At 54.7% G+C, this 15,291-nt stretch overlaps 1 protein-coding gene across 1 annotated transcript in view; it reads left to right on the top strand.

Moving 5' to 3' along the window:
* Positions 1–14,580: 14,580 nt before the first annotated feature.
* Positions 14,581–15,291, top strand: part of LOC122381563 (F-box only protein 42-like) — a 40,150-nt gene continuing 39,439 nt past the window's right edge. The window contains exon 1 of the mRNA XM_043365901.1: positions 14,581–14,949. The gene's annotated coding sequence lies outside the window, so the exon portion shown is untranslated. The remainder of the gene's footprint in view (positions 14,950–15,291) is intronic.

Below are 15,291 nucleotides of genomic sequence, written 5' to 3'. Positions count from 1 at the left end.
TTTTGATAGCTTTACAGGTCGGTCGGGCCAGTCATTCCTCTTTGGTACCGCTGTCGCTCGTTGGTACCGCTGTCGCTGATATTCTCTGCTTTCATGCTTTAGTCATGTACTTGTTGAAAAAAGGTTAGGCTCGTCGAGAGCGCCATCAAAATTGCGCCAAGTACTTTTCATCAGTCACCTTTCACGTTTAAAAGGAGTTCTAGCCAGGCTCGTTCCTGTTCACGGTGTAAGCTCTGCTGGCTTCTTTACTCTGAGAGCCAGTCGGACTTAGTTTACTTCTCAATAACCTTCCCCTGAAAACACATTTTTTAATTCAAAACTGCATCATGAAGGCTAACTGTAATCGTATTATCTGTGTGGTAGCCTTCAATTTTACCTACTCTACATATAGACTGGCGTTTCGCAGAAGCCGGCCCGGACTTAGCTCGGAACGCTACAGCAGCAGCATCAGACTTTGCAGCTCTTCTGGGACAACTTCTTGGACAAAGGCGAACATGCACTGTCGTATCACCACAAATATACAGAAAATAGATAAAATTGAACATTATTTGATTGTATTGCTTAATGATACAGTTTAAAAAGTACCCGGGATACTATCTCAAGCCCAAAGTAACGATTATTTATCCGCCATTGCTGACAACGGGACAATGACTTAGTCGTTACTATCTTTGAGTGTTAGAAGCACGGAAGGGTCGGCTTCGACGGCTCCGACAACTGGAGTTGTGACCATAAAATCCACTCCTCCCCTAGAGAAAAGGTGACAGTGAATTTCAATGCTGGCCGATTTTGCCACAGTCACATGTTTCCGTAGCGTATGATCTCTATTCATACAGCTCAAACGTTTCGTCAATGCCTGTTGATGCCGTATCGACTGGTGCAGAACAGGTGACACTATTTTCAACCATTCTATTGTTGGATACGGGCGGTACATCGTTTGATTACCTCACGTTAGCTATTCGTGGCCTCCGATATGACAATCATAGCTCCCCACGAGTGCTGACCTTTTAGGTATCATTGATGTCATCCGCTTTGGTTGATATGTAGTTAGTCGCTTGGCATTTCCCTCGTAATAAAAACATTTTCACCAAATATTTTCAACTTGGCAGCCTGGCTGATTCAAAAAACCGTAGGCAGCAGTTGTGAATGAACTGTGCCTTGTTTGCAGTGTTGAATGCCGCGATTACCTAAGTATCAGCTTTTTTCTTCTCTCGCGAAATGTCACCATGTGTGATAGTTATTATTTAAACCTTTCTCAGTAGACAATGGAGTTTCTACCCTCTCCAGATACTGTTCGTGTCTTCAAATATCTTCACTGATTGCCTCATTTCAAAGTTTCATACCCTTTCCTCCCCTCTACCTTACCCAACATATCTTCCGGGTAGGGGTGCCCACCGGGTAGCACCCTCCCCCTCCTCACCCGACGTCCACCGGTCACCACCAAAGGCATTTGCCAGGCGTCCAAAATCGATACGGCGTGCGAACTCGGACTCGGCGGGCCGACGCAGAATGCTCGGCCATCTCCGGCGACGGTCCGGCCCCTCCTCCGATCGCTCTGTTATAGCGCAGCAGACGTGTCGAATGGTGGTCGTGCTGTCGCCTTAGTTTCCGCCGGTCTGATGAAGGATGCGGTTTAGGAGGGAGCTGTTGAGGCAGCGGTGGGGTTGAAGCTTCAGGGGGAAATGTTGCGGGGCTCGTCGCAGAGCGGCTGTAAGGATGGTGTTGCCACGTGACTGCGACGGTATGGAGAGCTGTGGAGGTGGACCGCAACCTCGTCCCGACGGGAATGACTCGATGATGCCAAAGACGTGCCGTTGCTATGGGACGGTCACCTCACGGGCGATTTACGAGTTAGATACCAGCGCGAACGCCCATTACGATTCGGGCAGCACCTCGTCGTTTTATTCATAGCTCCAGCGCGATTTATTTTACGCTCCGCTGGGCCTTATCCACGGGCCTAGTGAGCTTATTTATCGAAGACGAGGGCTTAGTCCCGGCGCTGGCAAAACTCCCAAGGGAGCATCCCAGAGTACCGCTTGTCTTTAGTGCTGTCTGCCCGAGTCTGGTCCCGGGGGAGGCAGGGTGTCGGAACTTGTTTTTGTTAAATTGCGATGTTTCTCCACGCCATTTTTGAAAAGGGCTGTAGAAGAGGCAACGCATCCGGCCGACTTTTGCAATAAACAGGGTGCCAGGTGCTTGGAAGCGAAGAGAACTTCAATCATTTTGCTCGGGACGGGGCTGACAAAGCATGTTTTATGTGCAGTTCGATAGACCATGCTTTGCATGCATATGCCGTATTTTGAATCTATGAGTAGGGCTGAATGATAAGTAAAGTACCTAATTAGAAAGGTCCCAACTCCCAAGTCTCTTGAATAAGCTAAACCACCTACTTCTTGAGATGAGGTTCGGCACTACCAGCATTCAACAAACATAGAAGGTCTAATGCATGTACGTTGTACGTTTAATGTTTATGAAAGAGCGTTGTAACCAAAAGTATGGTGCAATTCCACGTGAATATTCAGCAAATGATTCATACTATCATGAAAATGACATTGCATGAAGTAACTCGGCGTTTGCAGCAATTACTCCCTTCATACCTACCTATATTAGACACTTGTATCCTGACCATATCATGGAGACGCGAACCACTTCTTGTGCTGTTCATTCATGTGGGAGAGTGATCAACTGCCGCTCATTATATCGTCCATCACGTCGCTAAGCCGCCGTTCTGTGGTCCAGTGGCGGCCTTTCCAAGCCGCCGACACATATCTGAAGAATTCCCTGCCTGATGACGTCTTTCATACTCGCGAGACCCATTCAGATGACGTCACCCGTCTGACGACCGAGAAGACTGATGACGTCATCTATCTGACGCCGGAGGAGGCTGATTAGTCACGAGTCGCGCGACGTTGTCGGCTGCTGTATCTAATCGCGGTAGTGTGCCGGCAAGTTGTTGGGTGGTCGGGCATGTATCGTACGCAGTCTAAGTGAGCGTGTCGTCTGCGGCGCGTCTGTGCCGTGTGGCGGACTGAGTCTGAGTCGGACGTGACCTGTGTGGCGGATAGTTCGGACTACCGCAACACTAATTTAAATTGTCAATCAGTGCCGTGGTGGGCATGTAATTCTTGTGCGGCTAACGACGAATCATTTGTGCACCGCGGAGTGTGAGGAGATTCTGCCACACGACCTAGCCAGTTTGCGCATATGGTCTCTCCATTCCTGAAACGTCAAGCGCTGCGAAGTGCGAACCCTCGGTGATTGCGCAACCCTATGACTCAGACGCCTGTACCTGGAATTTAGGGACGGCGCGCGGTGAAACCCCGCGCTCGTCACCCACATCGGCTGCCCTTGTAGTGACCTCAGTTCGCCATCCGGGCGGCGGGATTACAGTGCTGAGTGCAGTGTGTTTACCGCTCGTGAGCGCAGCGCATCAAGAGCAGCTCGTCCGGCGCGTTCAGTGATCAGTGGCTGACAGAGTGGGCTAATCAGTCTCCGACTGGTCTTTTAGAGACAGTACAATTGAGATCCAACCGGGACTCTGAGACCCAACTGAGGGCTGGAACCTGTTCGCGCGACGTCACGTTTCTGAGCGCCGATCACCTGGTGGCACTCCTTGATCACTTCCGACGTCTCCAACGGCCTCATCACTTCCTCCTTCACCATGTCCAGCCCTCGCGCTCCGCTCCTGGTCGACTCTCCCCGTCGTCTGACGTTCGTGACCCGCTCGCGGCGCGGTCCGTCCACACCTCTCCGTCCACGGAGGCGCTCTCTGCGCCGTCCGTTCCCGGTGAACGCCGTGACCCCGCTGATGGTCGACCTGGCCCGCAGGCGACGCCGTGCCATGTGGCAGACAGTGGTCGGTGACGGTGAGGGCCGCCTGCCCTGCGCGCGCTCGAAGCACGCCGTCTGCCTACTCAACACGTCCATCTACGTGTTGGGAGGGCGGAATGGAAACCTGCCGCTGCGCGACTTCTGGAGACTGGACCTTGGTGAGTACCGATGTAGATTTCTTTCTTTCTGTATATGTGTATATAATCGTTCATACGAGCATAGTTTCGATATTTACAATTTTAGGTGAGCATGCCTTTTGCTTCCACGCACTATTACGTATATTCCTGATTTGCATAAAATCGTTGAGCTCAGTCGCGCAGATGGCGCTAATTCGTAATGTTGCCATGACCGCTAACGCGCTTTCAATCAATAACCCTGTTTGGATACAGTCAGAGCGATGCCGTGGCATTCTGGCAAAACTTTTTTTAGTCTCCTATCGACGACATGCCTCTGTGTGTGTATGTATTTGCGTCGTGCAAAGGTCACTTGCGTGAAAGGACACGTAATCGATAATCGATGGTCAATGTCTACTCCCAGCTGCTTCAGTCATTCATAGCGTCCGTCAGGGTTGAGGTCTGCTCTTTCGGAGGAATGGGCCGTAGTGAACCAAAATATACAACCATTAACATCCAAAAGAAGTTTCAGAGGTATTTTACCAATAGGTAACTGTTTAGTGAGTATGTTATAACCGTGCAACCGGCTTGGCTTTTTTTGCATTGCACTGGAAGGGAAGATATTGTACGGTGGGTTCATATCAAATTCACTTAGTGAATTTGCTGAACTTGATGTGGATTTTGTTTATCATTATGTTTTGCTGCATTCAGTGCTGTTTCGCATAAGCAAGATTGTTTTTCATAGGACTATCTATGAATTTCATAACAATGCCTACTATTAAAATTTTAATTCAGCTTCCTTATGAAACATTTCCCATTTTCCTTCATTGGACGTCGCATAAATAGACGGCTGAAATGATTGCTTTAATTTTCCACGCTCATGTTCTTCTGAAACAGCTGTCGAACATTTCTGTCATCAATTATCTGCTCACTGTTCACTGTCCACTGTTAGCTGTTTACTGTTCAGTGCTCAGGTCGTGTGGCAATAGGCAGATAGAGAGGAATGGAAAGAGAAAGAGGGGGAGATGAAGAGTCGCGTTGCAGTCGCGCGTTGCATCCGAGGCTATTGCCGCTGGAGCCTAGGATTGCCCACTCTACCCGGATCCGCTCATGGAAATGAGTTCAATTAGAAGCGGATGAAAGTGCCAGTCTGGGTTTTAAATGCAAAATATGAGATAACGCATCAGCTACTCGGAAAATTGCTATGAGCAGCAAAGCCATAGCTGTAATCGTTATGTCATAATTGTGATATTTTGAAAATATTTAAGGGAAAATCGGCATCATGCTTGCAGAGGAAAACGTAACTCCAATGTTCAGAGATCAGAGAAGTAGTAGGTATTTCGGGCTCACAAGGCTTCTATAGGCTGCTGAATTCGGGAAAATATATTCCTGCCCGGGGCCGGGATGATTCAATAAATGTCTCCAAGGTTTTTTAGCGAAAACTCCGAGGGCCGTTAGGCCCGAGGTGCTTTTCGCTAAAAAAGCAAGGTGACATTTATTGAATTCCCGGCCTTAGGGCTGGAAGGTGTTTCCCATACCTGCCAAAAAGCTCACAACTATAATTGATAGTGACGTCAGCAGCCGTGTGGTTCAACGCGTTTAACCACACCCCTTGAACCACACGGCTGGCAATATTAAAGCACTGCATTAAACTTTGAAAAGTGTGGTACAGTGCACGTGCGATTAAAATGCCCGGATGTCTCGATTTAATCATGCAATGTAGCAGGTATGGGAAACTGCTCTGAGGCCTGTTTCACTAACAAATAAAGTGTGTAATTACAAAGAAAAAACTTGAGTTTAAAAGAAATAATTACCAACATTTGAAATTTGGATTTCACGAAACCTTCGGGCATGAATTTTGAGTTTAAAATTTGCAAACTTTTTTACAAGAAAAAGTTTGCTAGAAAACACGGGAATCGCAAACTTTCTGTTTCACGAAGACCAGAAACTTGAAAGAAAACATGGTAATTACAAACCTGAAATTCCAGTGGTCCTGACGTTCGGAATTTTAATACTTTTTGTGCAATGATGCAAAGCAATCAATTATTTAAAACAAATATGATTGTTAAGTTGTTGTTGATCGGTTCGAAATGGAAATGTAGAAACGGAAAAATGCGATTTATTGACTGCGAGACGTTAGGCCGAAAAGATACGCGAAAAGTAAACAAGTATGGCGAGCGTCAGTTTTCGTCCCGTGCGCCACTCACGCCGCTTGGCGCGCACGGACAGCTGAGCGCCGGCAGGGGCGCTCCCAGGCACACAGAGGTGAAGCCGCAGAGGCGGTCCAAGTCTACACCCCCTATACCCGAACACAACATCCCCCCTCGAGACAACAGTCGTCAAAAACACACAAAAACACAACACTGCACGACGTTGTCTGACAGTCACTCCTCATACGAGGTCGCACCCCATTGAACTCGGAGCCGACCAGGAGCGCGGCGCTGCCGTCGAGAACGACGCGGGAGAGCGGCGGCGGCGGTCTCCACCTCGGGTGACCGCACCGGCGGCGAGCGGCACACAACCGGCGCACTAGCAGCGGGTCGGACCGCCCGCTCGGCGGCGACCGCGGTGCGCTCTGGCGGCGGCGGCGGCGGCGGCGGCCGCTGGGGCGCGCGCGGGGCGGACGGAGCCACCGGCAGGGTGGGCTCCGTCAGAAGCGGCCGATATGGGCGCAGGTAGCGGCGGTTCCGCCACAGGACCCTGCCACTGGCCGTCTTGACGAGGTACGTGCGCCTCTGACCGACGCCCACGATCACTCCGATCCGGTTCCATCGGCCGGTGGTGGGGTCTTGCAGGTCGACCCGGCTGCCGATCTTGAGCGTTGACAGCCGGCGGGTGCTCTCGTCGTATCGCCTGACCGCCTGCTCCTGGAGCTCGGCAGCCTTTTCCTCACAGACATCGGCTGCTCGCTGCCACTCAGGAGCGAAGGCGCGGTGGTGCGTGGGCACACCGGACCGAAGAGGGTGGCCAAAGAGGACCTGTGCCGGCGACCGGCCGTCTGCTCGGGGCGTGTTACGGAGTTCGAGCAGACTTCGGTCCAGTTGGTCCTGGTCCAGTTGGCCCGATGAAGACGCAGCCAGCACCAGCTTCTTTGCTGTCTTCACGCAGGCCTCCGCGTGCCCGTTAGAGCGCGGGTAGTGCGGTGATGACATCTCATGTCGTACGTCCCAGCGCTGGAGGAACCGGCGGAGCGTGCCCGATGCAAACTGGGGTCCGCCGTCTGACCGGAACACGGTCGGGACGCCCGTCTGCGAGAACATCAGTCGGAGCTGCCGCGTCAGGTGGTCCGCCGAGGCCGTGCGGGGACACACAGTGACATACGGCCACCCGGACAGCCGGTCCACGTACACCAGGTACGTGTGTCCTCCAGCGGAGAAGTAGTCGGCCGAGACTGATTCGAAGACGCGCGTCGGTGCGCCGTCCTCCCGCCACATCGGCTCCCGAGCGTGACTGGGCAGGCGCTGACGGCACTGAGCGCAGGCGGCGACGGTGTCAGCGATCTGTTTGTCTATGCCCGGCCAGTATACACTGAGCCGGGCACGGCGCTTGGTGCGGTCGACGCCCTGGTGTGAATCATGGAGCTTCTCCAGCACACCGCGCCGGAGGGCGGACGGGACGACCAGCCGAGCGCCATATACCACCAGCCCGTCGTCGATGGCGAGCTGATGGCGCACTCCCCAGTAAGCTCGCACTGCCGGGGGCGCCTCGTGCCGGTTCTCTGGGAATCCGGCGAGAATCACCTCGCTGAGAGCCCGGTGCTCGGGGTCGCGCTCCGCGGCGGCGCGGACTCTCTCGAGTGCTGAGTCGATCAGCGGGGCCAGCTGGACGCCGTCTTCCGACCGATCGGAGGCCTGCAGCGCGGCAATGACGCAGGCGTGTAGCGGGTCGTCCGCTGCGTCCACCTCTCCGTCGTCGTCGGCGGCGGGGTCACTGGTGGGCGCTCGTGAGAGCGCGTCTGGGATCACGTGACTCGAACCCTTCTGCCAGCTGGTGGTGAAGCTGTAGGCCGACAACTTCTCTCTCATCCTCTGCAGACGCGGGTTGTCGATCGAGTTGAGCTGCTTGTAGTTCAGGATGGTCACCAGCGGCCGGTGGTCGACCACCAGGTCGAAGTGCGGCATGCCAGCCAGGTAGACATGACACTTCTTGCAGGCCCAGAGTACAGCAGCCAGCTCCACCTCGATGACGGCATACCGACTCTCGGTATCTGTCAGGAACCGTGAGCCATACTGGACCACACGCCAGTCCTCGCCGTGCTTCTGGAGCAGTGCAAAACCCAGCCCTCGGGTTTTAGCAGCGTCAGTCTGTAGCACGGTCGGCAGCTGCGGGTCGAAGAATGCCATCACCGGCGGTGACGACAGCACAATCTTCGTGTGCAGAAACGCTGCCTCGTGCTGCTCAGTCCAGCGCCAGACCCGGCGCGACTTGAGGAGGTCTCTGAAGGCCTGAGTCGAGCCTGCCAGCTCCGGTGTGAGGCCGCTCAGCTGATTCACCAGACCCATGAAGGACCGCAGGTCGGTGACGTTTTCCGGTCTCGGAAAATCAGCGATGGCGCGGGCCTTCTCATGGTCGGTGGTGTAGCCGGCCGGTGTGATCTTGTAGCCGCAGAATTTGACCTCATTCTGGGCGAACTTGAACTTCTGCGGGTTCAGCGTGATTCCTCGGTCGTCACAGCGCCGGAGGACTTCGATCACCTGCTGCAGGTGCTGCCGGTACGTCTGTGCCACGGCCAGGATGTCATCAACAATTTTGACACAGTTTGGGATGTCGCCGAGCGCTGCATCGCCGCGCCGGTTGTACTCGTCTCCAGACGCACTACATCCCATCGGACAGCGGACGAACTTGAACCTGCCCCACGGCGTGATGAAGCAGGTGAGGTCCTGACTTGACTCAGCGAGCGGCACCTGGAAGTAGCCCATCTTGGCGTCCAGAGTCGACATCCACCGGTGCCCGGCGGGCAGACTCGTCACGGCATCGTGAGGAGACCGGCAGGGGTACGTGGGTCGATTCACGTACCGGTTGAGTCCCGTCAGGTCCACGCAGAGTCGAAACCCGGACGGGTTCTTCGGCACGCACGAAATGGGATGGCACCATTCCGTCGGGTAGTCCACAGGGACGATGACGCCGCGGTCCAGCAGGTCGTCCAGCTGCGCCTTTACCTCGGCACGCCAGGCGAAGGGGATCGGTCTCGCAGCGGTGACCGACGTCGGACACGCGTCGGGCCGGAGTTCGATCGTCATCGGACCGCCGTCCATGACTCGAAGAGTCGAATCTTGCCCGAACACACGCGGGAAACACTCCACCAGAGCGGCTGCATGAGCTGCACGGACCGCCTCCGGTGGGTCTGAGTCGCTGTCCCAGGCCGGCAGCGGACCGCTGAGGCCGGCGGCCGGGCCGGGTCCATCGGCCGGCGGCGCCGGCGCGCCCGTCTCGGTCCCGGTGGCCGGACAGGGCCTGTCACGCGGCGCCTCATACGGGGCCGAGCGGCCGCTGGCGCTACGAGCGGAGCCGGCAGCGGCCGGCGGTGCAGACGGTGTGACGTCATTAGAGGGTGTGACGTCACCAGCGGATGTGACGTCAACAGAGGCCGTGACGTCATCAGCAGGGCGCGGTGCGTCCTCGACGGACCGGATCTGTGCCGGAAAATCCCTCGGCAGAATCCCCAGCGCCACACAGTCGAACCAGCTGAGTAGCAGGCCAGTCAGCTCCCTGATGACGAACACGGCAGCGGTGGTCGATCGGTCGCCCAGCTCCAGAGTAGCCCGGAACGATCCGACACAGGTGAGCGGCTGTTTCCCTACTGCTGAAAATGGCTGGCCGATGCAGGGCTCCAACTGCGCTGGTTCCACGCAGATGGAAGACAGGCTGTCTTCGCCGATGACTGTCGCCTCGGCGCCGGAGTCGGCCCGGGCCGGCACGGTGAACACTCCAGCCGGCGTAGACAGTCGGACAGTCACAGTGGGAGTCGGCCGCGTCGAGATGCCGTTCACGTAGACGTCTCTGATGACACGGCAGATGCGCGGCTCTGACGGCTGCCCCACCGCGGGCCGCGCGCGCTCCGGTGCTGCGCGCTCGGCGGGGGCAGCGGCGCTCTCGCGCGCCACCTGGGCGCACACCACTGCAAAGTGGCCGCGCTGGCCACACGAGTTGCAGATGGCGCTAGTAGCGCGGCACGCCGCCGGGTCTGCGTGGGCGGCCCGCCCGCAGCGGCAGCAGCGCGCGCCGGCCGCGCCCGCGGAGCGCCCGCCAGGTTGGGCCGCGGGGCGCGCCTGGGGGCGGCGCACGCCAGCTGCACCCGCGGAACGCCCGCCGGGTTGGGCCGCGGGGCGCGCATCACGCGACTTTGACCGGCGGTACGCTGACAGCCGGTTCAGCGATGCGTTCGGCGCGCGGAGATCAGAGCAGGTAGCGCGGGCGTTTTCCGACGCACGACAGATATCTACGGCCTTCTTCAGGTCGAGTTCCGGATCCTCCAGCAGCCGTTTTACGGTTTCTTCATCTCGCAGGCCGCACACGATCTTATCACGCAACCGTGAATCGTAACAGTGCGTGCAAAAGTCACAAAACGCGGCGAGCTCCTTTGCACCACACAAAAACTCCTCAAAGTTTTCGCCCTCCTCTTGCACACGGGCGTAGAAGGCCCGACGGTCCACCAGGACACTGCGTTGTTTTCGGAGGTGGCTCTCCATCGCGTCCACCACCTCGGAGAGGGGAGAGTCGTCCGTGACGCTGAGGCCGTAACGCAGCACCCGGTGCCAGTCCTCGTCCAGGAGGCTTAGGAGAGCGGCTCGCTGTGCAGTAACAGGTAGTGCTGACGCGCCAGTGAGAAGCATATATCCGTCCAGCTTTTCCCTCCAAACAGCGAAGTCACGCAGCGACGTAGATGACGACAGATGCGGCGCCGGTGTCGCGGCAGCCGGCAGCCGCACGGGCGGGGCGGCCGCCGGTGGCCGGGTCGCGGGGGGTACCTCATCCCCGGCGACGACAGCGGGCGGCTGTCGATCGGCGACCAGCCGCTCCACGAGCTGACCGAGGCGCTCCTCACGCTGCGCCGACAGCTGCGCCTGCTGCAGGAGCAGCTCGGTCAGTTTATCAATGTCACTCATCACGCACCTATCACTGTTCACTGCACTTTAAAATCCGCATACATAACCAGTTACCGACCGCGCCATGTTAAGTTGTTGTTGATCGGTTCGAAATGGAAATGTAGAAACGGAAAAATGCGATTTATTGACTGCGAGACGTTAGGCCGAAAAGATACGCGAAAAGTAAACAAGTATGGCGAGCGTCAGTTTTCGTCCCGTGCGCCACTCACGCCGCTTGGCGCGCAAGGACAGCTGAGCGCCGGCAGGGGCGCTCCCAGGCACACAGAGGTGAAGCCGCAGAGGCGGTCCAAGTCTACACCCCCTATACCCGAACACAACAATGATATGCTGAGTCATTATATGCTCTTTTTCACTTAGCACATTCCCTACGAACCAGCTACGAGCAATAAATAAATATCGTCATGTTTTGTCATTCGCGCGCCATAATTGCATTCAACAGTCTTCTGCTGTCAAATGTTTTACGTGTTATTTTCTTTCAATAATAAGATACTAGGGTGACCCGCGTGCTCCGCAACGCGAAAAGGGATATTTTCGATCGGCGGGTGTTTGGTTTTCTTGTGTCGGTTGGGTTAGCTATCCATTTCGGTCGATTGCTTTTTGACGGCTAAACGTTTTGGTTTGGAAAAAATATCCACCGCATCGAGGTGCCCGTGTCTGATAAGCATGCTTTCCATTTCAGAATCTGTCAAATGTGTTTTATAACTGAGGTGCGTAGTTTTAAGACAAATGAAAGGCGTAGATAATTTTCGCTAAAAATCGTTTTGCAGAGGTTTGAAACATTTATATTTTTAAGAATACTGTTGCTTGTCATGCAAACGTGATGATTGGATCTTGGGGAGAATTGAATGCTCTTTCTAATGATAGCATTTTCAATTGTCAAACGTATCAGGTTAAGCAGCAAATCCCGTGTAACTTTTTAGTGGCACATTATGGACAAATACCATTTAATTCAGCGATTTTTTCCACATTGTTTTTTATCAATTAGCTGTTCACAATTTTTCCATGAGAGGCGGTACATTTCTCTTGCCAATTGACGTTGTTTCAACTCTCTCAGTCTGATGGTCACGGGAAAATAAAATAAAATCCAAAATCCGTTTAAAACGGCACTTTTTGAAATGAAATTGCCCTCACACTTCCACGTGGCGCGTGCCACCCCTGCACCGCAAACTATTCGATTGCCCGTTCGATTCTCTACACGATCACTGGCGGATCCAGGCTTGCGTTTTTGGGGGGGGGGGGCCAACTCATGCAGGAGCCAAACCTAGGGTACCCCCAAATCCTGTTTTCTCATCGGATTTAGGCCACTTATTTTTCGTCACAGCCCTGATACTATGAATATTTTTTTAACTAAAAAGAAAAAATATATAAATGGTAGCCCACCCGACCCATGCCTTTATATTACTTTGTAAACACTTACCATTGCTTTTGTCGACCAGTTAACTCGCTTCGAGTCAGTGCTTGGGTCCCTTTGCGGGCCGGGAGGTGGTAAAACACCCCCTGTCTAACTCGGCTCCTGGGCCACGCACTGATTGAACTATGTTTCATTATCGTTTGGGGGAGGGGGCAAACGGGCCACTTTAGGCCTCTGGGAAGGGGGCATGACCCTCAATGCCCCCTCCCTAGATTCGCCAGTGAAAGAGACCATTGGAGCTGCAGTTGGGTACCTCAGACGTCAGGGTACGCCCTCAGATGTATAGGACTCGTGTGGAGACCTCTTATGCTATAGTGGACTGAAAGGACCCAAAGGAGCCCGTCTATGGCTCCCAGAGATAGACGTGGGCCCTCAGGAGCCCGCCAGAGCCCCCAATGAGGGATAAGTGAGGGATACCAAGTGCCTGCAATCGCATATTGCATAAGCCATAACGTATCAGTGGCAGATCCAAGGGGAGCCACATGGGTCATGACCCCCCCTTGGTGCCCGGGGGCACCACAGGCCTGTCAGGGGCACCACCGACCTAGCAGGGGCACCGGGCACCACCAGCCCGCCAGGGACACCACAGGCCTAGCAAGGGTACCACGGGCCTGTGAGGGGCCCCACAGGCTTGTCAGGGGCACCCCAGGTCTGTCAGGGACACCAGAGACCTGCCAGGGGTACCACCGGCCTCGAAGGGGCACCATGGGTCTGTCAGGGGCACCAGAGGCCTATTAGGGGTACCATAGGCCTTACAGGGGCACCACCGGCCTTGCAGGGGCACCTTGGGCCTGTCAGGGGCACCATAGTCCTGTCAGGACCCAGGGGCACCAGCGGCCTATAGCAGGGGCATCGCAGGCCTGCCAGGGGTACCACCGGTCTAGCAGGGGCACCACCGGCCTCGCAGGGGCACCATGGGCCTGTCAGGGGCCCCACCGGCCTCGCAGGGGCACCACCGGCCTCGCAGGCATCACGGCATCACGCAGGGGCACCTTGGGCCTGTCGGGGGCATCACTGGTCTGTTGGGGGCACTTTAGGCTTGTCAGGGGCACCACAGTCCTGTCAGGTCCCAGGGGCATCAGCAGCCTAGCAGGGGCACCCTAGGCCCGCCAGAGGCACCACAGGCCTGCCAGGGTCCAGGGGCACCACAGGCCTAGCAAGGGCGCCACGGGCCTGCTGTCAGGGGCACCTCAGGCTCCCGTCCCCCCCCCGCTGGATCCACCAGTGATGCCACACCACGCGAAACACCGCCAACTTCCAGCTGCCGCGCCATAAACACGTGCCAACCACAGTCTTTTTTTTAAGGTGGCGACTCCGCTCGCGCAACTTTTGACTTACCCTCACTGCTACCATATTGCCTCCATATTATGCTGTGGAAAGCTTTACTTCACGAAGTGGCTAAAAACCTCCATCAAGGTATATTTTCTTAGCAATTTTTCTGACGTTTGGGGGGGGGGCCAAACAGGCCACTTTAGGCCTTTGGGGGGGGGGGCCATGGCCCTAAATGCCCCCCCCTGGATCCGCCAGTGTACACGATGCTGTTTTCCCCGTGCCGATCGGGCGCACGGCTACCGAGATATTGCACGGGGAACGGACCCGTGTCGGGCAAATTTAGCCATTTTCGCCCGTTTTTGCCAGCCGATTTATACATGTAAAGTCTATGACGCGAATTTGCACTTTTGGGGCCCGCGCCACGCGCTCGCTATCGACCCGATCGAGCTGAGACCGCCCAAAGGCACGTTGTCCATCCTTGATCTATAAGTAGCGCGAATTTCAGCGCGCTGGGTGCAACGGTCTGACCTGTAACCCGCGCTACGTAGCACCATGTCGCGACCTTGGTAATAGACAGAAACTACGTCACCTCAAATAGTAATATAGATTGTGAACTATCATTTATAGCACTCAGAAACAGCATCATTATTTTTAATTTATTCCTGCAATTTCTGACATGAAAACTAGACATAGTTTGATAAAAAGAAGCAATATCTGTAACATGTTAAAGTTCTTGATTAAAAACAATTTTATTGTTTACAAGTTTATTTACCAACTCTTTTTATCGGAGGTGCCGCTGGTGATGAAGTTTAGTGAAACCCGATTTTACATAGTTTGCAAAAATACTTATGAATTGTAAAGTTCAAACACTTGTAATCGCAAGTTTTTAGTGAAACAGGCCTCTGATTGAGGCTAGCATAGCTCCCCAATCCTTTGAAGGCCGATTCAATTTTATTCTTTGATGAATGCGCAGCACGTTTGACCTGCTATTATCCGGATCGCTGGCGCTGCTCAGAGGCTCGGCTCTTATACGGCCTTGGCTCGGCTCGGCGGGCTGCTCTGCTGCGGGCCGTCTTTGTCAGCGTGTCGTCAGCAGTATGTCAGAGGCTGTCAGCACTGCGTCAGCGACCTCAGCGGCGCGCTCCCACCGCAATCCAAAGCAACGCGGTGCCCAATACTGCAGACTGGCGTCTCAACTCGGAAAAGGTTGCAATTGCTTGTGGGTATGACGGAGGCCACATGTCTTATTTTTAGATCCCACTGTAAATTCTTTTTTTGCGACTTTTTACAACATTTTAGGTGCAATAGTCGATGAATGTCTAGGTCTGATAATCAACCGATACACTGCCTATCGGAGTCTCGTTTTTCAGATGCACTTGATTTCGGTACTATCATAATATCGACCCAGCTGTTAAACACTCGCACATTTCTACCCGTCATCATCCCATCCGCACCATGGTTCGTTAGCGCTCCCGTTTTCCGGCCTCTGTCGTCTTTCGTGGACCATTTCGGACTGATAGTGCAGTGGTGTGACGCCGACTCATCAGCCTTCATTGTTGGC

This window comes from Amphibalanus amphitrite, unplaced genomic scaffold (assembly GCF_019059575.1).
Source record: "Amphibalanus amphitrite isolate SeventyFive unplaced genomic scaffold, NRLGWU_Aamphi_draft 000122F_arrow, whole genome shotgun sequence".
NCBI classification, from domain to species: domain Eukaryota; kingdom Metazoa; phylum Arthropoda; class Thecostraca; order Balanomorpha; family Balanidae; genus Amphibalanus; species Amphibalanus amphitrite.
Note: the sequence above shows the minus strand (reverse complement) of the source record. Positions and strands in the feature narration are given on the sequence as shown.